The sequence below is a fragment of the Tursiops truncatus genome, unplaced genomic scaffold, assembly GCF_011762595.2.
Source record: "Tursiops truncatus isolate mTurTru1 unplaced genomic scaffold, mTurTru1.mat.Y mat_scaffold_877_arrow_ctg1, whole genome shotgun sequence".
Taxonomy (NCBI): domain Eukaryota; kingdom Metazoa; phylum Chordata; class Mammalia; order Artiodactyla; family Delphinidae; genus Tursiops; species Tursiops truncatus.
The window spans coordinates 1-9,471 of NW_022983445.1; the positions used below are offsets into that span (position 1 = coordinate 1).

General features: G+C 40.3%; 1 long non-coding RNA gene across 2 annotated transcripts; it reads right to left on the reverse strand.

Annotated features, from left to right (window-relative positions):
• Positions 1-1,801: 1,801 nt before the first annotated feature.
• LOC117310976 (uncharacterized) lies at positions 1,802-7,755 on the reverse strand. Of its 2 annotated transcripts, XR_012329641.1 has the most exons (4): positions 7,536-7,755; positions 7,333-7,433; positions 4,990-5,043; positions 2,354-2,371 (listed from the first exon to the last, which is right to left on the reverse strand). It is a non-coding gene; the product is annotated as an uncharacterized lncRNA (long non-coding RNA). The 2 variants fall into 2 exon arrangements; XR_004524967.2 differs by lacking the exon at positions 4,990-5,043 and having other exon boundaries at positions 1,802-2,794; positions 7,536-7,743.
• Positions 7,756-9,471: the final 1,716 nt, after the last annotated feature.

Consider the following 9,471-nt stretch of genomic DNA (forward strand, 5'->3'; position numbering starts at 1 on the left):
AGCACGTGTCTTTATGCCCGGAAAGTCTGTGAGGTCGGCCTTTCTCTGGATAATGACAGTACTGCTGGTGCCCTTTTATCTGAGTGAAATAGATGTTCTATGTTTTTATTTGTGGTTGTTTATGTCTGCTTGTTAGATATTCATGTATATTGCACCAATGTCACACTGGTTAAAGTTGGAACTTATTGAGTACAGCGCCTTTTGTTCTGTTGGAGTTTACCGCTTACTTTGCCAAGAAAACTGTGTTTTATCCTTATGAGCCTATGTTCGGGCCTGCTGCCTTCTTATCTGTTGGTGGGATATAGGAATGACTGATAATCATATGGGGCTTTTTTGTTCGGTGAGATTAAAATGTTCTATAATTGACTTAGAAGAGGAGCGTTTAAGTTTGTGATTCTAGTAAAAAGTATGTAAAAAAGTATGTAATCTCTCACTTTAAACAAGTGAATCGTAGGGTATATTTTGCTGTATTTTTACAGAATTCCAAATGTGTAAACATGTTTATTGAAAAAGAAGAAACTTAAATCAAGTAGTTAACCCTTTACTAAAGAACAGGAAGAGATCCACAAAGTAAACCGCAAGCTAGCAGAAGGAAGACAGTTATTAAGATTAACGCAGCTTAAACCTAAGTGTCCACCAACAGATGAATGGATCAAGGAAATGTGTATATATTTACAGTGGAACATTATTCAGCCATAAGAAAGAATGAACTCTTGCATTTGTGGTAACATGGATGGGACCTCAAGGGCATTATGCTGAGTGGAATAAGACAGAGAAAGATAAATAGTGTACGATCTCACTTACATGTGGAATCTTACAAAGAAAAAAATGATAACAAGAAGAAAAAGCAAGGCCACAGATGCAGAGAACGGATTGGTGGTTGTCAAAGACATGGATTGGGCGATGGGCAAAATGCGCAAAGGGGGTCCAAAGGCACAGACTCCCAGTTATAAGGTATATAAGTCATGGAGATGTAAGGTATAGCATGGTGACTATAGCTACCAATACTGCGTTGCATATTTAACAGTTGAGAGAGTAGATCTTAAAGAGAGTAGATCTTAAAGATCTTAAGAGTAGATCTTAAAAATTCTCATCACACACAAAAATTTGTAACTCCGTGGTGATTGGTCTTAACTAGAGTTATCATCATTTTCAGAAAGTATAGAAATGTCAAATTATTATGTTTTACACCTGAAAATAATGTAATGTTGTTTGTCAGTTATACCTAAAAAAAATGTCCTGTGCAGTAAAAAAAAAAAAACAAAAAACTAAAAAAACAAAACTTAATGTAGCTTACATGAAGTATAGAATAGAGGAAAAATGAATGAGAAAATTGACAGCTGAAAAGATAAGTGCATTTTATTATTTATTTATTTTGGCTGCGTTGGGGCACTGGCTTTCTGTAGCCGTGGCAAGCGGGGGCTGCTCTTCGTTGCGGTGCGTAGGCTTCTCATCGTGGTGGTTTCTGTTATTGCAGAGCACGGGCTCCAGGCATGCGGCCTCAAGTAGTTGCAGCACACAGGCTCAGTAGTTGTGGTTCGCGGGCTCTAGAGCCCAGCCTCAGTAGTTGTGGCACACGGGCTTAGGTGCTCCGCGGCATGTGGGATCTTCCCGGACCAGGGATTGAACCCGTGTCCTCTGCACTGGCAGTCGGATTCTTAACCACTGCGTATTTTTACTTGCGTTAAGTACTTAACCCAAGTGTTTTTGTGTTTGTGAGTGGCTTATTTCACTTGCATTTTGTCCTCAAGTTTTATCCATAGTTTTCCATGTCACAGGACTTACTTCCTTTTAAGGGTGAATAATATTCAGTTTTCTGTACATGTCATATTTTCTTTATCCATCCACCTGAAGACCAACTTGGAGTCTTAAGAGGATACTGGTACATTTCCTAAGTGAAAGGGAACTTGTAGGAATTTCCTAGATAGGGAAAGCTTAAGGGGAACTTCGGCGTGACTGGATTGGGTGACATTTTAAGTTTTGCTTAAAGTTTTTTTCATATATAAAGTCTAAACAAACTGTTTGAGAGACTGAAATCGCTTTAGCTCTGAAGAGAAGGGACACCAGCTCCTTCCAGCTGTAAGGCATTCTTTGGTGGACTGAAAATATAGCAGAAGTGTTTGAGGATTCATCCTCATGACAGGTAGCTGTCCCATAGGGAACCTCATCATGACACTTTAAGTAATTGACAAGAATTGCAGTCAGCTGTCCATATCCGTGGGTTCCACATCCACAGATATGGAACTCGCGGATACAGAGGGCTAGTTGTAAAGGATATGAGTATCTGCCGATTTGGGTATCCACAGGCTTCCTGGCTTCCTGGAACCAATCCCCCATGGATACTGAGGGCTAACTGCATTGAGACACTGTACTGAAAGAGCAACATAAGATGGTGAGCTCACAGTGGAAAGCTAAAGAGTCCAGAGTCATACTCTCTACAATTATACCATACTTGTACACAGCTGTGCAGTTATTTGCATGTTAATGACAACCTGTGACTAGATGTCAAAAACCTTTAGTTAGAATTTTGCCTTTGACCATTTGATTCTTTTTCCTTGGAGAATCAAAGTCATGCAGTTCAAGAATCATTTCATGGAGGTCAGGTTTATATTTCTGCTTCATAAGTTAAACCAGGAGATCCCCAAAAAAGGTAATGGTGGTGAATATGGTATACCACTTAGTAGAGGTAACGGAGTTGGAGGAGGACGAGCAACTCCTGTGGGTCGAGGTTGCACTGGTAGAGCTGGTGGTGGGGATGGCCCTCCACCTGCCTGTGGACGCAGTGGAGGTGGTCCTGGAATTGATGAGCAACCTGTGAGTCCATGCTTGCAACAGAATATGCAGTCCAGAATACACAGCAATAGACGTTTGCAGTTTTTTTTTTAATAGAGTATACACTTCTTATTTATTACTATTCAGCATTCAAGAACTTAACAGTGTATGCAAAGGACTTATATAGATATTTGATGAGCATTTTACACACTACACAATGACTACCGCTAGAACAGTTAGCATTCTCCTCTGGTCCCTAAGGGGGTACAAAGAGTGTCTTACAGCAGCACTGACCAAAACTGCTTTCTAATACTAGTAATTTATCCATTTTCATAGGAATAATGCTTATCCAAATTTTTTCTTCAGTTTTGGTCCTCATTATAACCCTGTAATGTAGGTAGGGTAAGTAGTTTCACTTCACTGCTTTCAATACTAGTAATTTATCCATTTTCATAGGAATAATGCTTATCCAAATTTTTTCTTCAGTTTTGGTCCTCATTATAACCCTGTAATGTAGGTAGGGTAAGTAGTTTCACCTCACTGCTTATAGAAGTGGAAAGACAAGACACGCTATAAATGTTTATGTTACTGATCGTGGTTCCTTTTCTGATATAGCAGCTATTAGGGTGTTGAATGTGCTACTTAAAATAAGAGCATTGGATATATAAAGGTCTATTAATCACAAAGCATGCATTTTTTTCACCAATATAAATGAAAGCTTCATGCAAATGTGATGCTCAAGTTGTTAGAATCTATTCTAGTGACAGAAAAAGCAAAGGCATGTCTTCAGAAACCCTTAAATAGCCTCTGTGTTGCTCTGTGATGCTGGAGTGATAGAGGAAAAGTGATAATTTAATCTCCATGAAAAACACAGTTTTGAAGAAATATGAAAGCACTTTAGTATAGTAAAAAGAAAAGGCATGAAACTTTGGGTAGCACCTAGTATAACTGTAGCTGTGCTTTCATGAAACAAGCAAAAGACAATCTAGGTATTTACAAAGCTGGCAATGGGGCTTCCCTGGTGGCGCAGTGGTTAGGAATCCACCTGCCAATGCAGGGGACACGGGTTCGAGCCCTGGTTCAGGAAGATCCCACATGCTGCAGAGCAGCTAGGCCCGTGCGCCACAACTACTGAGCCTGCGCTCTAGAGCCGGTGCTCCGCGACGAGAGAGGCCACCGCAATGAGAGGCCCGCGCACGGCAATGAAGAGTAGCCCCCGCAACTAAAAAAGAAAGCCCTCGCGCAGCCACGAGGACCCAACGCAGCCAAAAATAAATTAATTACTTAATTAAAAAAAAAAAGGCTGGCAATTGCTCAAAAGCATTTGTGTAAGACATTAACATTAAAAGACAACCTCAACTTTCACCAAATCTACATGAGTTAGCAATATCCTTTTTAAAATGTGTAGTAGACAATCCGAAGAAGCTGAATGAGCTCACTTTAAGCAGAGAGCGTGGGGGGACTTGGTGTTTGTTGCTATCAAGAAGGCTGACTTTAGAGACCACAGAACATAGAACTAGATAGCCATCTCACACATCTCCAAGGAACTACTCACTGTAAGGAAGTGAAAGTTGAAGGAACCCAGTGCGGATGTATTGAGGTTGATTGCTTCTAATCATATCTAATCTAACTTCATTTGTCACTTTAATATAATATGGCTAGTGTTTTTCTTCAATATGTATTAAGGCTGAAGAGGAAGGAACAGTAGATTACACAGTGAGTTTATTTTATTAGGAAAAAGAAATTTCGGAGGTTATGCTTTGGGTCCAGAAGTATAAAGTAGTGTATAATTGAAACAGTATTTAAAAGGTTTTGCAAAAGAGAAAGGAGAGGATATGTGATTAAATTAATTTTGCAGTACGCGGGCCTCTCACTGCTGTGGCCTCTCCCGTTGCGGAGCACAGGCTCCGGACATGCAGGCTCAGCGGCCATGGCTCACGGGCCTAGCCGCTCCGCGGCATGTGAGATCTTCCCGGACCGGGGCATGAACCCGTGTCCCCTGCATCGGCAGGTGGACTCTCTTAAAACTGTTTTAATCTAACATTTAATGATCCTTATCATTTAAAAAATTCCAACTGCTGTTTTTATCTTCTTCCAATTTGACTAGTCCATACAAGAATTAGGAAAGGAGCCTCTTTATCTCCGAATTAGGAGGGACGCCAAGAAGAATCCAAACAAACAGGCCTTGCTAAATGACCCCCCATTCACTACAATTACCTTATTTTCCTTAATCTATCATATTCCTCCATGACTGTCCACTCTTCATCACACCTAGCATAAGATACACAAGTCTAACCATTTGCTCATGAAGGATCCCATGACACATAAAACTTATAAATTTGTACGCCTTTCTTCTGTTAATCTGTTTTTATCAGTTTCATTTTCAGACCTTGCCGGGACACTAAGAAGGTTGAAAAAATACTTTTTCCTTTCTTACAATACATAACATTGACCATTATTTTATGTCTATTGCCATTAAAGAGAAACTGGCCTATCCCACACATAAATCATAAGCTACCACATACTCTTTCCTTAGCTAACTTACTGAATTCAACATTAGGTTTGTTGAGGACCATAACCAAGCATCCAGGAATACATTTTAAGCACACTCTTACGATTTAAAAATGATTCCATTATTTTTCAACTTTTATGAGTACAGGATTCTATAAAATTTCTTTCATGATTTGTTATGGGTGGAAATGTGCCAGGGACTCCAAATTTACTATGATTAACATTCAAAATACCTTAGACAAAAGCATTAATAGGAGAATATATAATAACACTCATCAATATGAGATTCCTGTGAAAGACTGTACTTCGGTAACATTCGACCTGGGGCATAAAGTATCAAAAACATAAGGAAAGAAGTTTCTCAGGTACATTCAAGTACACCAGGAGCAAGTTGTTTTCCGACATACATAATTTGCTTAATAATAAATTATCCCTAGTTAAGCATGAGATAAATAACTAGAGAACCTCTTTGGAGCAAAATGTAGTTCTCATTACTATACATACCAAGGAAGCAAAACCTTTTTTTGGGTGTGATGGATGTGTTCATTATTCTGAGTGTGCTGATCATCTCTCACGTAGAACATATGTCAATAGTTATCAAGGTGTACACTGTAAACAGGGACGTTTATCTTCTGCCTATTATACTCCTATTAATAAAGCTCCAAAGGAACATACCTGTGTGTCTAGGGCAAAGTAATCAAGGAGGAAAGAGGTTGAGTGATCAGGGCAAAGAGTAGCCTGATCTTGTTCATTGCTGGCCATGCTTGGTAAATAGTTTCATTCTAATTTCAATGGGAAATTATTGGAGAACGTCAGGCAGGGGCCTGATACGATTTGAATGGTGGAAGGCACTAAAATCACAGGTGTGTGAAATTGGAAGAAACAGTGAACTCCCTAAGTCTAGGTGCTCTTAAGAGAGGTCCATAGGTTTCCTTAAACTTCCTGAAGTAGCTGCTAATTTGTGTATGTATGTACAGATATGCATTTAAAAAAAATTAATTTCCACAGTATTCATCAGCCTCTTGATCATAAAGATGTAGGAACTTTTCATTGATTTACCCGGAAATTAGTTAGAGATATCAAAACCTGGAGAAGTACAAGGATGTGTTCAAAATCAGAGGTGGCAGGTTGATGAGGTCATAAGGGGATTATGATGCTGACCACCCTCTCTGGGCCCCTCATCTCTCCCTGCCCCAACTGCTGATTCACAGAACATAGTCGTTATAAAAAGTTGGCATACAGCACATGAAGCCAATGTCTGCTGAACCCTGACCCACTCACCCACACCAACAGGAGAGCATGCCAATGGTATGGTCCATAAGAGGAGATCAGCCAGCACAACTACTGGAAACAGTCCCTTATGACTCCCCCATGAAACCTGTATAACTTTCTAAATCACCTATGGGTGCATTACTGTTAAAATCACAGAAGAACAATACATCATAAACAATAATAAGCTATTCCTCTTTCAATATTACTGAGCCTGCCCTGTGCTGTAGACCAGAAGAGTACTACAGAATTGGCATTTGACAGCTCTAGTTTTCCTCCTGTACAACAAATGAGTGTATGCTGGATCCTTCCCAGTAGAGATTTCAATAAGGTATAAAAAAAACTTCTTAAACTAGGAGGCGCTATATAGCAAGGTACATTTCACATGAGAAGTTTCACATCATCCTTCTCAGAGATTCCAGTGTAGGATGACAGAAGTTCCTTTTTCTCAGCAATCCAGGGGCCAAACAGGATGCCCTCAAATTCTCTCCTAGCTCTAGGGTTTATGAAAGTGTCGGGCTATTTTTTATAGCTTTAAAAGGTACTGAAATAACCCTGCCTTTGCTCAGTCTTGAGCATGAAGAACGTGCCTCCATGGCACCAGTATAAACTGGATTAAAACAATTCAGAAAGTCACCTTTGTAAAAAGCAAGGGGGTAAGACACAGAGTACACCTGGGAGTTATGTTCCATACCTATCAGATGTGTGAAATCGGCTCTAGTAATAATGGCCTTTTCTGGGCTTCGAGTTTAAACTGAGTTTGGGGGTGTTGGAACTTACCAAATAGGTTGATATTTGAATCGCACCGGCAGAGCTCTCCTGATCATCACGATGAACAATTACAGCGACTGAGTATACCTGGACGCGGTGCTAGCCAGACACTAACAAGAGGAAATTCGGTGAGAGACCTGCCTTGAGAGGGGAGCCTATTGTACAGAAGGGGGAAACAGAATCAAAGCACAACTGAGGGCTGTACTGCGTACCTATCAGAAGTGTGAAGTCAGTGTCTGATCTTCGTCTGTGCTTGAACTCTGGGTTCACACCAAGGCAGTGCACGAGCTGTTGATAGTGCCCTTTGATCTTCTTACCAAACTGTGACCTGAAACAGAAAGAAAGTATTGTTGAATACCTTGGCCACAGATACAGATTAATTTCCCTAAGAATTCAGCATGAAAAAAGTAAAAAACAAAAGAACAAAACAAAACAAAAACACAGCAGCCTTTTTCTAGTTCTGCAAAAGAAACCCATCCAGCCACTGCCTACCCTTAGGAGAAATAAGCCTACAGCTACAGATGGTCTGGACTTTATACTGCAAACCCACTGTGATGTAATCCACTGTGACCATTTGGTCACTTCATATGGTAATTTGCTGGCATTGAGGCTCATGGTCAGAGATACTGATCAGCCTTTCTGCTTCCCTAACATACTGTCCCTGAGGTTAGTGAAATAAATAAATAAACGGTCAGACCTACAGATCCACAGATACAGAAATGTTCTCCCACTTATAATTGATTGATTTCCACGTTTGGGTTTTGTTCAGCACTGTCAGTCACATAGCTAAACAACTTACAGAAGTGGACCGAGCCACTTCAGTAAGATGCTCTGTAGGGACCAATCTCTACACATATTCCAAAAAGATCCATTTTATAGGAGCACACACTAGTGTGCATGGCTAGAACCTCAATTTATTCAAAGTGGCTAAGGTCTTCAATCATATCCTCATCAAGGTAATTGTGGCCCTAACCCTGACCAATTCCAAACAGAATACACCACAGCGCCTCCTGCTTCAAAACTGGAGGGTCAATGACTATTTGTAAGTGTCTAAATGATTTAACAGCATAACATTAGTAAGAGGCACACAGGATATGATCCTCAGAGGATCATCCCCCAGATCTCCACAGGGTCCCCCACCCCCACCCCGTCTCTTCCTTCAGGTCTTTATGTCCCCTTCTCAGTGAGGCCTTCTCCATACAACCTACCTGCAGGTGAAGATCCCTCCCCCGACCTATTCCCCTTCCCTGCCTTCATGTGCTGCACAGCACGCATCATTATAATACACGTGGGTCTCATTGAGCTTACCTTTCAGTCTCCCCCACTAGATGTGAGCCCCATGTAAGCAAGGACTTTAGGTCTCTTTCGTGTCTATATTTCCAGCATGAAGAACACTAGTATCTGGCACATAGTAGGTGCTCATCATTGGCACATAGTAGGTGCTCAGCAAATGATGAAAGTCACCTTTGGCCACCAGCCCTAATGTTCATGCCATTCCCAGAGCTGACCCTGTTACCTGTACAGTGTGCATCTTTCAGAATCTCCTCCCCGTATTTACATTCTCACACAAGAGATCATTAAAAATAGATACCCTACGCTTTAATGAAGTGGTTGAATAATTCTACAATACTTAAAACAAAAGCCACCTGTTTCCAGCCCTAAATGGAGACACAACCAATTACAGCTCTGTAAATGAAACCAGAATCAACTCCTTTAGCTTGGTGTTTTCACCCATATGATTCAATAACATACTCAAAATATGATTATCAGTTTCGGTTGGCATAGTTTTTCTTGTCATTCTCGTATACGCTTTTCATAGATAATTTTAAGCAAATTAGATGGAACATAACTCCACTTACCCACTATAGGGGAGGAGAAAACTTCTACACTTCTAAGTTCTACACTTGGCCTTCAGAAATTTAAATTAGATTAAGAGGAGGAAAAAAACCAATTTTAATTACTTACATAGAAATGGGAATTTCACAAAAGTTATCTCCGGAAGTGTGGCTCTAAATGGAAATTTTCTTTATAAATGTAAATGTCCTTTGGAAGAGGTAAAGAGTTTCTCCTGCCTCTGTTGGGATTTGGTTGCTTAGCTCAAAAGAATCCACATGCCAAAGTGGCATATTTTGGGGTGACATATTCTGA